Source organism: Colius striatus, unplaced genomic scaffold, assembly GCF_028858725.1.
Source record: "Colius striatus isolate bColStr4 unplaced genomic scaffold, bColStr4.1.hap1 scaffold_46, whole genome shotgun sequence".
Lineage (NCBI taxonomy): Eukaryota > Metazoa > Chordata > Aves > Coliiformes > Coliidae > Colius > Colius striatus.
The window spans coordinates 310176-324468 of NW_026908527.1; the positions used below are offsets into that span (position 1 = coordinate 310176).

The 14293-nt window shown below is 47.4% G+C and overlaps 1 long non-coding RNA gene across 1 annotated transcript; it reads left to right on the top strand.

The window, feature by feature from the left end:
* Positions 1–4602: 4602 nt before the first annotated feature.
* Positions 4603–13419, top strand: LOC133629456 (uncharacterized). Its single transcript, XR_009821032.1, has 4 exons — positions 4603–4651; positions 9517–9678; positions 11432–11551; positions 13377–13419. It is a non-coding gene; the product is annotated as an uncharacterized LOC133629456 (long non-coding RNA).
* Positions 13420–14293: the final 874 nt, after the last annotated feature.

The window sequence follows — 14293 nt, forward strand, 5'->3', positions numbered from 1 at the left end:
TGTGGAGCTTCTCTCCAAGCTCAGCACACTCGGGAGTGCTGGTCACAGCAGGGACTGTGCCCACAGTCACACAGAGTGTCCCTCATGCTGCAGCCCGTGCGCGGCCTCGGGCTCCATCGGTGCGGGCGGGTGCTGGGGCAGGAGAGGGACGGGACAGCGGCGGCAGCTGCGAGCGCAGCCGGGAGCTGCCCCTGCGCTCAGGGCCCAAAGCGCCACGGGCAGCACCCAGCCCCTCCTGCCCCTGCACACAGCCTGCGCCTGAGGCCCAGCAGCCCCATGCTGAGGGTCCCACCCGCCTGCTGTGGCCACAGGAGCCCTCAGGCCCTGAGCCCCGGGGCAGCCCCGAGCCCAGAGGCAGGGCTGATTGCCTGGATCCCATGGAGACATCTGGGTGCTGAGATCTTCCTGCTGGAGCCCCAGCACCGCTCAGGACTGTGGCTGGGAAGGGATGAGCGCTCCCTCCTGTTCCTGATGTGGGCAGGGAGGAAGGGCCCCTGCCTGGGCTGAGAGAGCCCATGGTGTCCGCTTGTCCAGCAGACCCAGGGCTCACCTGGGACAGTCTGTCAGCTTCCATTGGTTTGATGCAACGCTCAAGGGCATCACTAATCCCAGCCAGGGCACAGGCTGCGGCGACTAGAGCAAAGTGGCCTACGCGGTGTCCCAGCTGCCTGCTGGCAGTAGTGACATTCGCTCCAGCCCGCCCCAAGATGGAGTAGCTGAACTGTAGGGAATGTTCAGCCTTACATTCTCCATGACTCAGACCAGAACGGCCTCATGCTGATGTTTCCCTGTGTTTCACATCACCAGTTACGACCCTACCACGGGGCTGCCCCTGATTCAGCTGTGGAGCTTGACGGGAGATGAGGTACGTGTGTGACATACCCACGGCCGCAGCTCCGTCAGCACCCAGGATTAGGGGCTTTCTCTTGTTCATGAGGAACTTGCTGACGTTTCCTGCTGGTGTTCTGATGTGCTTTTTTCTCACCTCCCTGTAGGTGGTCTCAGTAAACAGAGTGCTGATGGAAAGAGGATTTGCTCAGTGGCTGGACTACCAGCCGTGTCCCGGATGGCTCGGCAAGTCTCTACAGAGGCAGACAGGAGCAAAAAGTCCTGACAAGCCCAACTGCAGTTGATGTTCTTTTGTATCTAGCAACCCTGTAAATATCCTCCAGAATAAAGTCAGATATTGTCCAAAAACACCCCTGGAAGCCAAGGGAACGTTAGAGAAGCTTTTCCACCCCAAAGTGTCCCGTGTGAAGTTGTGGCTGCCGTTGCGTCAGTTGCAGATACAGCAGAGGAGAAGTCTGCCCCCCACTATGATGTATTGATGGCCTCTTTAAAACACACTGTTGAGAATGCTGATCAGCGGGAATTAAGGCTACTGAATGCACCAGCCTAATTGGCCTTGCTGTTGGTAAAGCAGATGGAGCTGTGGAGGTGGTGGTCACAGGCCTCAGTGCTGCTGATGAGGCTGTTGGCCAGGAGGGCAGCCAGGGTGATGCCCAAGGAGATGCCCAGGGAGATGCTCAGCAAGAGCCCAAAGTGCAGAGCTGCAGCTGCCGCCTGTCTGCAAAGGGCAGGAGGAAGTGGGTGATGGAGATGCTGTTGGACATCTGCTGCCTCTGGGGATGGGGCACTTCTGGGGTTCTGGGCTTTGTCCAGCTCCTTCTCATCACCACAACATGGAGTGTTCATGGATGTCAGAAGCCCTCAGCATTTCTGCTGCCCTCAGGGAGCACAGAGCGAGGGCTGCGAGGCCAGAGGATGGGCTGTGGGTGAGTGCAGAGCCAGGGCAGCCGGACTGTGCCCCTGCCTGGTGCCCAGCGCCCTGTTCCTGCCCCTTTCTGCCCGTCCCCTGTGAGCCTGCACAGCCCCAGCCCCTGCTGAGAGCAGAGGGATCCCCCTCACACCACTCCGTGTCTCGCCCTTGCTCAAGCTCTCAGCCCCCCACGGCCAGCCAAGGGCACTGACGGCTCATTTCCCCCACCCAGCAGCACTGTCTGTGCCTCAGTGTGTCTGTGCTCTCTGTGAGGCACTGAGACAACACACAGCTCCCAGGCAGAGAACAGACAGGACATGGACAGAGCTGCTTGTGCCTGACCCAGAGGCTCCCTCAGGCCGCAGCCCCCTGTGAGGCCAAACCCCACAGGCCCAGCTGGTTGCCAGGCTCCGCCTGCCTCACATTTTTTGAGGGGAAAAAACTGTTTTGGGGTAAGAATCACTTCTTTGAGGCAAACTAAGTTGATCTGAGAGGGGAAAAATCCCTCTGAGGCGGGAAAAGTGCCTTTCTGAGAGGGAAAACCGCTTTTTGCGTGAAAATCACTGCTTTGAGGAAAACTGAGTTGACCCGAGGCTTTGTGTGAGGGAAAAAGCCACTTTGTGAGGGGGGCAGTCATCTTTTGAGGGGGAGAAGTGCTTTTTTGGGGGAAAAATCACTGCTTTGAGGTAAATGAAGTTCATCTGACGGGGGGAGAAATCCCTTTGAGGCAGGAAAAGCACCTTTTTGAGGGGAAAAATTGCTTTTTTAGGGTGAAAATTGCTGCTTTGTGGCAAATGAAATTGATCCCAGGCTTTATATGAAGGAAAAAGACACTTTATGTAAGGGAAAGTCACATTTTGAGGGGAAAAAGCTCTGTTTAAGGGTAAAAAACATTGCTTTGAGGCAAATTAAGTTCATCTCAAGGGTGAAAAGTCCCTTTGAGACGGGAAAAGCACAATTCTGAAAGGATAAACTGCTTTTCTGGGGTGAAAATCGCTGCTTTGAGGCAAATTAGGCTCATCTGAGGAGGAAAAGTTCCTTTCTGAGGGGGGAAAAATGATTTTTGGGGTGAAAATTGCTGCTTTGAGGCAGATTAGACTCACCTGAGGAGGGAAAAATCCCTTTGAAGCGGGAAAAGCACCTTTCTGACGAAAAAATCTGCTTTTTGGGGTGAAAATAGCTGATTGGAGGCAAATGAAGTTGATCCCAGGCTTTGTGTGAGAAAAAAAAATCCAGTTTGTGTGGGGGAAAGTCACATTTTTGAGGGGAAAAAAACTCTGGTTTAGGGTAAAAATCACTGCTTTGAGGCAAATTAAGTTCATCTGAGGGGAGAGAAATCCTTTTGAGGCGGGAAAATTGCCTTTTTGAGGGTAAAAACTGCTTTTTGGTGGGGGGGAATTGCTGCTTTGGGGCAAAATTAGCTCATCTGAGGGGAAAAAGTGCCTTTTAAGGTTAAAATCAGCTTTTTTAGGGTGGAAAGCAGCGCTTTGAGGCAAATTGAGTTAATATGAGGGGAGAAAAGTCCCTTTAAGGAGGGAAAATTGCCTTTCTGAGGGGAAAAACTGCTTTTTGGGGTGAAAATCGCTGTTTTGAGGCAAATGAAGTTGATCCCAGGCTTTGTGTGAGGGAAAAAGCCACTTTATGTGGGGGAAAGTCACATTTTGAGGGAAAAAAAATCTATGTTTTAGGGTAAAAATCACTGCTTTGAGGCAAATTAAGTGCATCTGAGGGGAGAGAAATCCCTTTGAGGCGGGAAAAGCGCCTTTCTGAGGCAAAAACTACTGGTTTAGGGCAAAACCGCCGCTTTGAGGCCGAAAATAGGAATCATTTGAGGTATAAAACAAAGGTGTGAGGGGAAATCTAATCTCTGAGGGCAAAACGGTCCCTCTAAGGTCAACAACCCGCCGCTTTTTGGGGTAAAACCGAACAATTTAAACCATTCTCTCCCCGTTCCTGCCAGCCCCGCGCCTCCCAACACGTTTCTCCGGCTCCCTCTCGCGTCCCTCCTCCTCCCCGTGCCCCTCCCCGCTGTTCCTCGCCCTCGCTTTTGCGGTCAAAAGCCGCTTTTTCTCCGCCTCCTCCCTCCCCTCAGCCGGGCGGAAGCGGGAAAACGCGCGCTCGGCACAAAATGGCGGCCGCCTCTGTCCTCACCCAACATGGCGGCGCCCTCACAGCACCCGCCCCCTTCACCGTAACGGCGTCCGTACAACATGGCGGCGTCCGCACAGCCGCCATGTTGGGTGCTTTGTACCTCCCACGAGCTCCTTTTCCCACCTCACAGCAGCGGTTTTGCCCCTAAAACGGCCGTTGTCGCCTCAAACCAAACCTGTGACCAACCCGCCCTCATTTTGTGACTCGAAACTCCCATTTTGGTTGGGTTTTCGGGCCATTTGGGGTGTTTTGGGCTCATTTGGGAGGATTTGGGGTTCATTTGGGGGGGTTTGGGGCCATTTGGGGGGCGTTTTGGGCTCATTTGTGGGATTTTGTGCTCATTTGGGGGGGGTTGGTGTCATTTGAGTGGGGATTGGGGCCATTTGGGCGGGTTTTGGGCTCATTTTGGGGGATTTTGAGGTCATTTGAGGGGGGTCTGAGCTCATGGGGACACCCTCCCCCCCCGTGGCACCCCCCTTTCAAATTCCCCTCCCAGCTTACCCCGAGGGACATTTTGGGGGCGGGAGGGGGAGTTATTGCACCATCACGGGGGTGGAGCCCCCCTAAACCCCACCTACCCCCCCAAAAAGTGGGTGGGCTTCGGCTTGACCACCCCCCACGCTCTTTTCCCCTCCTCCAGCCTCCCTACGTCTTTGGGGGGTATCAGGGACAGCCCCCCATCATCCGGGGCGGGGTCTGAGGTGCCACAGGGAAGCAGAAACTCATCGAGAGAGGGGGGAGGTGAGTTGGGACGGTCTTGGGGGCTTTTGGGGGGTGGTCTGGGGTTTTTTGGGGGTGGTCTGGGAGCGTTTGAGGGGATCTGTGGGGGTTTGGGGGGTTTTAGGGTCGATTGAGGGGATATGGGGTCACTTGGGGGGGTTGGAGTCCTTTGGGAGGGATTGAGGTTATTTAGGGGGCTTTGGGATCATTTGGAGGGGTTTTGGGGTGATTTGGGAGGGCTTGGGGTGGTTTGGGGGGATATGGGGTCACTTGGGAGGCCTGGGGGGATTTGGGGTCGTTTGGGGGGGTTGGGGATTATTTGGGGGAGGTTAGGGGGGAGTGTGGGTCGTTTGTGGGGATTTGGAGTCGTTTGAGGGGGTTTGGGGTCATTTTGGGGGTTTTGGGCTCATTTGGGTTGATTTGCGGGAGTTTGGGTCCATGTGGGGGCTCTGGGGTCATTTGGGGCATCTTGGGCTCATTTGCGGGAGTTTTGGGTCTTTTGGAGGGGGTTGGGGCCATTTTGAGGGGTTTTGGGATCATTTGGGGGGTTTTGGGGCTCATTTGGAGGGGGTTTGGGTCATTTGGGGAGGTTTTGGGCTCGTGGGGGGCTTTTGGGCCTCATTTTGGGGGGGGCTTTGGTCATTTGAGGAGGTTTTAGGTTGATTTAGGGAGGTTTGGGCCTCATTTGGGGGGATTTTGGGGAGGTCTTGGGCTCATTTGGGGGAGTTTTGGGTCTTTTGGAGAGAGTTGGGGCCATTTTGAGGGTTTTTGGGATTATTTGGGGGGGTTGGGGGCTCATTTGGAGGGAGTTGGGGTCATTTGGGAGGTTTTGGGTTCATGTGGGGGGTTTTGTGACAATTTTAGGGGGTTTTGGGCCATTTGATTACGTTTCAGGTTCATTTAGGGGGGTTTGGGGCTCATTTGGGGGGATTTTGGGGGGTCTTGGGCTCATTTGGGGGTGTTTAGGCTCATTTAGGGGGACTTTGGGCTCATTTGGGGGAGTTTTGGGTCATTTGGAGGGGGTTGAGGCCATTTTGAGGGATTTTGGGGATCATTTGGGGGGTTTTTGGGCTCATTTGGAGGGAATTGAGGGTCATTTGGGGAGGTTTTGGGCTCATGTGCGGGGCTTTTGGGACAATTTGGGGGGGGTTTGGGTCATTTGAGGAGGTTTCAGGTTCATTTAGGGGGGTTTGGGCCTCATTTGGGCTCATTTGGGGGGTCTTGGGCTCATTTGGGGGGTCTTGGGCTCTTTTGGGGGAGTTCTGCGTCATTTGGGGAGGTTTTGGGCTCGTGGGGGGCTTTTGTGGCCATTTTGGGGTATTTTGGGTCATTTGAGGAGGTTTTGTGCTCATTTGGGGGATTTTGGGCTCATTCGGGGGAGTTTTGGGTCATTTGGAGGGAGTTGGGCCTCATTTGGAGGGAGTTGGGGTCATTTGGGGAGGTTTTGGGCTCATGTGCGGGGCTTTTGGGACCATTTTTGGGTGCTCTGGGTCATTTGAGGAGGTTTCAGGCTCATTTAGGGGGGGGTTGGGGCTCATTTGGGGGGATTTGTGGCTCATTTGGGGGAGTTTTGGGTCATTTGGAGGGAGTTGGGGCTCATTGGGAGGGAGCTGGGCTCATGTGCGGAGGTTTTGGGCTCATGTGCGGGGCTTTTGGGACCATTTTGGGGGGTTTTGGGTCATTTGAGGAGGTTTTAGGTTCATTTAGGGGGGGGTTGGGGCTCATTTGGGGGGATTTGTGGCTCATTTGGGGGCTTTTGGTGTCATTTTGGGGCATCTTGGGCTCATTTGGGGGAGTTTTGGGTCATTTGGGGAGGTTTCAGGTTCATTTAGGGGGGGTTGGGGCTCATTTGGGGGGATTTTGGGCTCATTTGAGGGGTCTTGGGCTCATTTGGGGGAGTTTTGGGTCATTTAGAGGGTGTTGGAGCTCATTTGGAGGGAGTTGTGGTCTTTTGGGGAGGTTTTGGGCTCGTGGGGGGCTTTTGGGACAATTTTGGGGGGTTTTGGGTCATTTGAGGAGGTTTTATGTTCATTTAGGGGGCTTTGGGACTCATTTGGGGGGATTTGTGGCTCATTTGGGGGTGTTAGGGCTCATTTGGGGGGGATTTGTGGCTCATTTGGGGGTGTTAGGGCTCATTTGGGGGGTCTTGGGATCATTTAGGGGTTTTTGGGTCATTTGGGGAGGTTTTGGGCTCGTGGGAGGCTTTTGGGGCTCATTTGGGGGGATCTTGGGCTCATTTGGAGGGAGTTGGGGCTCATTTGGAGGGAGTTGGGGTCGTTTGGGGAGTTTTGGGCTCGTGGGGGGCTTTTGGGACAATTTTGGGGGGGTTTGGGTCATTTGAGGAGGTTTCAGGTTCATTTAGGGGGGGTTGGGCCTCATTTGGGCTCATTTGGGGGGATCTTGGGCTCATTTGGGGGATCTTGGGCTCATTTGGGGGAACTTTGGTTTATTTGGAGGGAGATGGGGCCATTTTGAGGGGGACTTTGGGATCATTTGGGGGGTGTTGGGGCTCATTTGGCGGGAGTTCTGGGTCATTTGGGGAGGTTATGGGCTCGTGGGGGGCTTTTGGGACCATTTTGGGGGGTTTTGGGTCATTTGAGGAGGTTTCAGGTTCATTTAGGGGGGTTTTGGGCTCATTTGGGGAGGTTTTGGGCTCATTTGGGGGGTTTTGGGACAATTTTGGGGGGTTTTGGGTCATTTGAGGAGGTTTTAGGTTCATTTAGGGGGATCTTGGGCTCACTTGGGGGGTCTTGGGCTCATTTGGGGGAGTTTTGGGTCATTTGGTGGGAGTTGGGGTCATTTGGGGGAGTTTTGGGCTCGTGGGGGGCTTTTGTGACAAGTTTGGGGGGTTTTGGGTCATTTGAGGAGGTTTCAGGTTCATTTACGGGGATTTGGGCCTCATTTTGGGGGTATTGGGGGGTTTTGGGCTCATTTGGGGGGTTTTGGGCTCATTTGGAGGGAGTTGGGGCTCATTTGGAGGGAGTTGGGCTCATGGGGGGGGCTTTTGGGCTCATGTGGGGGGGTTTTGGGCTCATTTGGGGGGATTTATGGCTCATTTTGAGGCGTTTGGGGGGGGTCTTGGGTCATTTGGGGGGTATAGGGCCAATTAGGGGAGTTTTGGGATCATTTGGGGGTTTTTGGGTCATTTGGGGAGGTTTGGAGCTCATGTGGGGGGCTTTTGGGGCCATTTCGGGGGGTTTTGGGTCATTTGAGGAGGTTTCAGGTTCATTTAGGCGGGTTTTGGGCTCATTTGGGGGGATTTTAGGCTCATTTGGAGGGGTTGGGGTTCATTTGGGGGCATCTTGGGTCATTTGGGGGGATTTGTGCCCTTTGCCCTTTGCCTTGTTGCTTGGGGGGTTTGTTTTTTGGGGGGAGGGGACGTCCCCTTGCCATGATGCCCCGGGTGTAAGAAATATTGATGTTGCTTTTGCAGAATTAGAACTTAAGGAGTTTCGACTGCTGTCTGTGTGGTGTAAATCAGTGCACTGACCATAGGACAGTTTCCTGCTTGTTTGTAGCGTTAACTAGAGTTTTAAATCTCAGGCCTGTGGGGAATGGGTCATAATGTACAAAAACCAGCCATCCCCTGAGGGGATTGTAGGTGCCTGGAGAAGTTGTAAACCTTGGAGTACCTGATCAATGGGGAAACAAGGGAGGGCCCCTGGATAGGGAATAACAAGCCCAATGTTGTACCTGTCAGGTGTGCTGCTGGCTAGGACACCGCTCTTGCAAGAACGCTTCATACAAGTGCTTCCCTGCAGAGTCTGACCCGAGTCTTTCACGAGGAAGCTTGTTTTGTTTCTCACATAGATGTGCTGGTATCTCTTTTTATGTGTTAGAGGTGTTTATACTTGTTTAATCTCAACAGTGGTCAGTAGGGATGCAGCTAAAATCTAAACTGGAAGCTGTGCAACGTAATCTTAAATACAGTGCTGTATAGTGCTAGATTCTACTCAATTCCACAAGGCATCAGGGAAAAGTCCCTTTCCCAGAATATAGCTGGGATAGCTAACCCCAGCTGCCCAAGGGACGTTCCATACCATAGGATGTTGTTCTCAGCAATAAAACCTGTGGGGAAGGAGGAGAAAAGGGGAAGCCAAATTCAATAAGTAGAGACGTTCCCAAGTCGGTGTTAATACACGCTGAAGCCTTCCAGGAGATGCATAAACATCTGGCCACCAATGGGAAACGATGTATTCCTCATTTTGCTTTGCTTCTACACCGAGCTTTTGTTTTGCCCCTTGAGGTGTTTACCTATTTCACCCATCAACCTAGGAGTTTTCTCACTTTAATCCTTCCAGTTCTGTTAATCATCCCACTACAGGAGAGTTAGGAAGCAGCTGTGTGGTGTTGAACTGGGATTAACCCCTAAGAGCAGGAGACCCAGATCAGAGGAGAGACTGGGATAGAACTGGCTACAAAGGCTAAGCAGAAAGCTATGACTCTATTATAAAGAAAGCAACTGTCCTGTAGACTCTTGAGCATGAAGAAAAGCCCGTTGATGGGGTTTGTTGTGTGTTCTGTGTTTTCATACATAGTTCTTGAAAACAATAGGGAAGCCTTATGTCTCTGAACTTTACACAGTGTTTGGTTTAACAAACTGTTTAGACAATAGCAATACCTTTTAGACTGTATGTGCCATTAATTACAGTGCTGAAGAAACTTGAAAGCTGAGAAGTCATTTAATGACCTAATGACTTGAAGTTGAAAGGTGTTTTGCTTGTTGACATTCTGTATGCTCAGTATCCAGCCCCAGTACTTTTTAATGGGCCTCACTAAAGATTAAGTTTCGTTTTTAGATTTGCTGCTCAGATAGCTTTTGCTCAAATAATGGGATGTTTTTAAGTCTAATATTACCTGGTTTTGTTATCTACTCCTTGCCCTAGGTTGAAAGTCCGAGTTGCTTCTGGGTTCCTATGGAAGGATGTGAGCCTTACACAGTCGATGAAATAGAATATAAAAACCTGACTGCTGCAATGAATCAGCTCTACCACACACCTTACAAAGATGTGGATGAGGTAAAACCAGTCACGGTAGAAGGAGGACAGGTAAAAGCACCGTTCTGTTGTGTAGATAGCAAGAGTCTTTGCACTGGTTTGGGGCTGAAGTATCCAGGATGCTTTTTCAAAACAAAATTGTCATGTATAAAACCAGCTCATGGTATCAGTGTGAGTTGTGTCTTCCTATCTGTAACCTTCAGAACTGCATAAGTTGTAATGCCTGTGTTTTAAAAGCAAGTTGAGGCCGTATAATCAGTACTGTAGTCTCGCTTCTAAACAAACCTGAGTGTAATTCACTCCATTTAGAAGAACGTACGGTCTTGTTCTTTCTCTTTCAGGTTTCTGTGGTTTCCAGTGGAGAGCTCAAGTGCTGGTGTAGAGCAGTTATTAAGTCAATCACACGCTGTACAGATCATTATCAAACACAATGTTTCCTTGTGGATTATGCCAAATATATTTTTGTTAAGTTAGATAAGTGTGTGTTTGGATTATTTTGACAGTTTTTCATTAGTTGATGCATACAAATACTGCTGAAGGCTTCTTAAGATTGGTAGTAGCAAGGCTTTGGTTTAATTGAGGTGTGGCTCGAGTCCACGAGAAACTTCTAGCCATGTAACAGGCCATTGCAAGTGTGCATGCAAACCAGTCTTGTTCTGTGGATCTTTTCCCCACTGCAGTTTACTGGCTTGTTTGCTAAGAGCTGTCAGTCTGTCTTGACATACTGCAAAGAAAAAGAGTTTTTACAGGTTCCTAGTTGTAAATAAAACCACTGTGAGACCGGCAGTTTCTGAAATCTTGAGAAATACAGTTTACAGAATAACTGTTCTGAGTTTTTAGCTACATTTAAAGTTAGTTTCTCTAATACAGTATGCAGCTTTGAGTACAAGAAGCTTTACCATTTTTTCGATATTCTGCAAATGAAGCTTATTTTAAAATAAATCTCAAGTTAAACAATGTTTTTAAATTTAATGTATTGGAAACCAGGTTGACAATGCCTCAAGTTTAAAATATGTTCAACCAGAAGTAAATCTGTGGGGTTTTTTAGTTGCAAAAGAAAGATTTAAACAGAATTGATAGATATATGGATCTTAAAATCTTGCTGTACAAGGTGTTTTGCTGGTTGTTAAATGTCTCAGGTGAAATCAAGTGTAAAAGGTAAATTAACACTCTGGTGATAGCTTTACAAAGAGTAAGTTATTTCTAGGAAAGTTAGTACAAATGCACATTAGTGTATTTATCAGGATTGCTTCTTGCTGGTATTAATGATACCTGGTTTCTCACAGCAGTAATTATTGTAGAGGGGAATAAATGGTGCCAGGTGGTATACGTAGTAGTAGTATGAGGGCTAAATGCCATGAAAATACTTCAGATTTTGTGGCAAAAGATCAGAAAGACTTTAAGTAAAGTCAAGGTGAAGTCTAGTCTAAGAAGACTAGGATGCCATAAGAAGCCTAAGTAAAGCCTAGGTAAAGTCTAGTCTGATCTAGGTGAAGCTGCTTCTGCAGGGGGGTTGGACTAGATGATGTCTAAAGGTCCCTTCCAACCCTGCCATTCTATGATTCTACAATTCTAAATAGGAAGTATATTTATACCTGGAGCGAATCTATAGATGAATTGCTCCTGGTAGCACCTCTCTTGGAGAGAAAAATGATGATTCCAGGATGTATCACAGTGGGAGCTAAACTTCTGGAAGAACTGTATTGTCAGACACCAGACAATGGAATAATGTATATGAGACCAGTGACTTTTGAAGAATAAAATCTACTTTGTAAAAGGAGATTATTTCTGCTTTGTTTTTAAGCATTGCAGTGGCACTGGAAGCATTCATGTGGATCCCATATAGAGCAAAGAAATGTAGACTGTATCGCACACAGCCCGTGACACTGCATGTCAGCTTCTGTGGAAGTACTGCAGGAACAGTGTAAGTAGAGTTTAATAAATGTATTAGTAAGTTTCCTAAGCATGAAGTCTTGTTACATCAGTTATTTTTAGAAGAGATTGTGTTTCAAGAAGAAGGTAATAAGTCAGGTTACAAAACCTGTTTCAGAAGAGCAGTTCTTAAACAGAACCGATTAGTGATTAATGAATGTTTCTTCCTTAGTGATTCCAGTTTTATTATTGACCTGTTTTAATCCTTTGTTATGTCTCATTGGTGCCTTTCTTAAGATTTATCATGACTTGAAGTAATCTCTTGACATGTATCCAAAGCTTTTTCCAAAGTTGTTAGTTTTTGTTGAGGTAGGATGGTTGGTTGTGTTTATTTTCCTAGAGCAGCTAAAAGATGGGATAATGCTGCTGCTCAGTATTTTCAAAACCTTCTCAAAGGTAAATAAAACGTCCTGCCAAAATGGTCATTGGTGTTTCTGTTCTGGGGAAAAGAAACCATTGGAGAATTGTAGTACTTGTATTTTGTATTTATTTAAGAATGTTGTATGTTAAAAATACAGAAAGAAGCTACATGAGTGGTTTCTGTGTGAACTAAGGCAAAAACATTTGTGGAGCTGCATGTTGAGTACTGTGGGCTTCCATGCTGCATCAATTTTGACAGTTGACTAGAGGGTATCTGGCTCTTGGATAGGCTAAATAATGTAGGACTCATGTGACAGTTGTTTTGAACAATGAAGCCTTTCTGTCTACTTGTCCTGAATCTTTGATTCAGCATCACAAATGTATTGTTGTAGTTTTGTATGGAGATGTCACAATCTGGCTTACGGATTTACCCTGTCAGTTGTTGTTTGACGAGGATGTAAGCAGCAGCTCAGAAGAGGAGTATCTTTGTTACACAAGTTAAAAAATAGATTGAGCTCTAAGTAGTCACTTTATTGTCCAGAACTGCTTTCTCTTTAATCTCTTCTTGTCTTTTCCCATACTTGAAGTTTCAGTGGATCATCCAGTCTTTCTGTGATAGCTTTTGGTCTTACTAGAAAAGCAGCTCTTCACTGAGGTATCCTAATCTTGAGTTATATTCTTCTACCTGAAAAACTGCCTGCCCATTTACTTACCTTTTATGTGGAGTTTTCTATACTTGTATTTGGGGAGGAGAGGATGAGTTTATGAAAATGAGAAAGGGTCTTTAGGCTGATCAGCTCCCCAAGGTAACCAGTAAGCAATGCTTCTCATGATTTACTTATTTTTTCCCCACACCCAGCTGTGTGTCACCATGCAGAGTAAAGGGAAAGGTTCCTATAGAAGCAGTAATAACACTGAATTTCATTTCCCAGACTGTACTGTAAGCAGTGATAATTTTTTTTCATTGCTGGCACATCCTTAGTGTCTGCAGAAGCAGAGCTTCGCAGTTGACTCGTGGATTTCATCAGCTGTGTTTGCTTGGATGAAGAGCCTAACTAAGCTATACAAATGTACAAATAAAGCTTCTTTCAAGAAAAGGTCAAGCTTGGGAAGTATGCATTTGTACTACAGATTAGCTCATCTTTTAGACTCTGACAAAGATTTTTAGTGTAGAACTAGGACTAGTTTGTGTGTGGAAGTCATTAATCTGTTTTGGCTCTCAATTTTCCTTCAAAGACTAAGGAGAACTACATTTTTGTAACCCTTCTTATTGCCCTGTTACTTTCTTATTTCATTTAAAAGTTACGACAGTTGTACTAGCCTCTCTAAAGAGATAGTGTACACATCTAATTGTGATTTCTATTTTTGTCTGTGTCAAAAGGTGGAAGTGACAAATACTGATAATTTTGTATGGCTTTAATCTTCTTCCTTGTTCTTGTATTTATAACTCTGTTTAGCAACTACCCAGATGACAGCCAAAGTATGTGCTGTAGAAGATACCACATCTGATGTTTTCCTTTATGTGACAATAAAAGGTGAAAAGGTAAGATATTTTTCTCTCTACAAACCTCTTTGTGCACTGTGCTGTAGAAGTTATAACTTTGTGACAAATTTAAGACCGAAGAGTGTTATTTGCAAGTGAATTTTGTAATTTGCCATATACAGTAGAAGTGCAATCATTAACTTATTAGAAGATTTATTTTCTAAATCTGTTGTTTGTGAACTTTGGAATGAATTCTGTGAGGTGGAAACTTGTGAACCGCTTTGGAAGGTATTGACAAGCAAATGAAGTCCCCCAAGTACGTCAGATGAACAACTATGTGAATTTACTGTACTCTTGTCCTTCTTTGTGATACACTTAAAGATAATTCAAGAAGGCAGTTGCATGGTGTTATGAAAATAAATACAAGTTCATATGTGCATAAGGCTGAATTCCCAAACAGTTGGGAGAAAGGAAGAAAGCTCGTTGCACTTACCAAAGTGCGTAACTCCTGCTAAATCTCTGCTGCAGCTACTGTCAGACTTAAGCAGCTGCCTAGTAGACAAAAATAAATGTGTTTGAAAACTGCTGCCATTTGGAGTATTTTACCAAGACTTTTAACATTAGAGCTGTGGTCTTCACTGTAGACAATAACTTGGATTACATCTTAATTTGAATACCTTCTCTGTTCAGAATCACAGTTGGCAAGTGTCACTTCTCTCTGAGCCAGTGAGAACTTTGAAGTTGAATATTGTTTTTTCCTGCCAGGTTTGGATGCACTCTGAATCAAAGGGACATAAAACTAAGATAGTTTTTCTAAAAATGTTTAAAGCTGATAGAAAACTGAGCACAGAATTTTAGGCAAAAGCATGAAACTGGTAAGTAACACCTGTT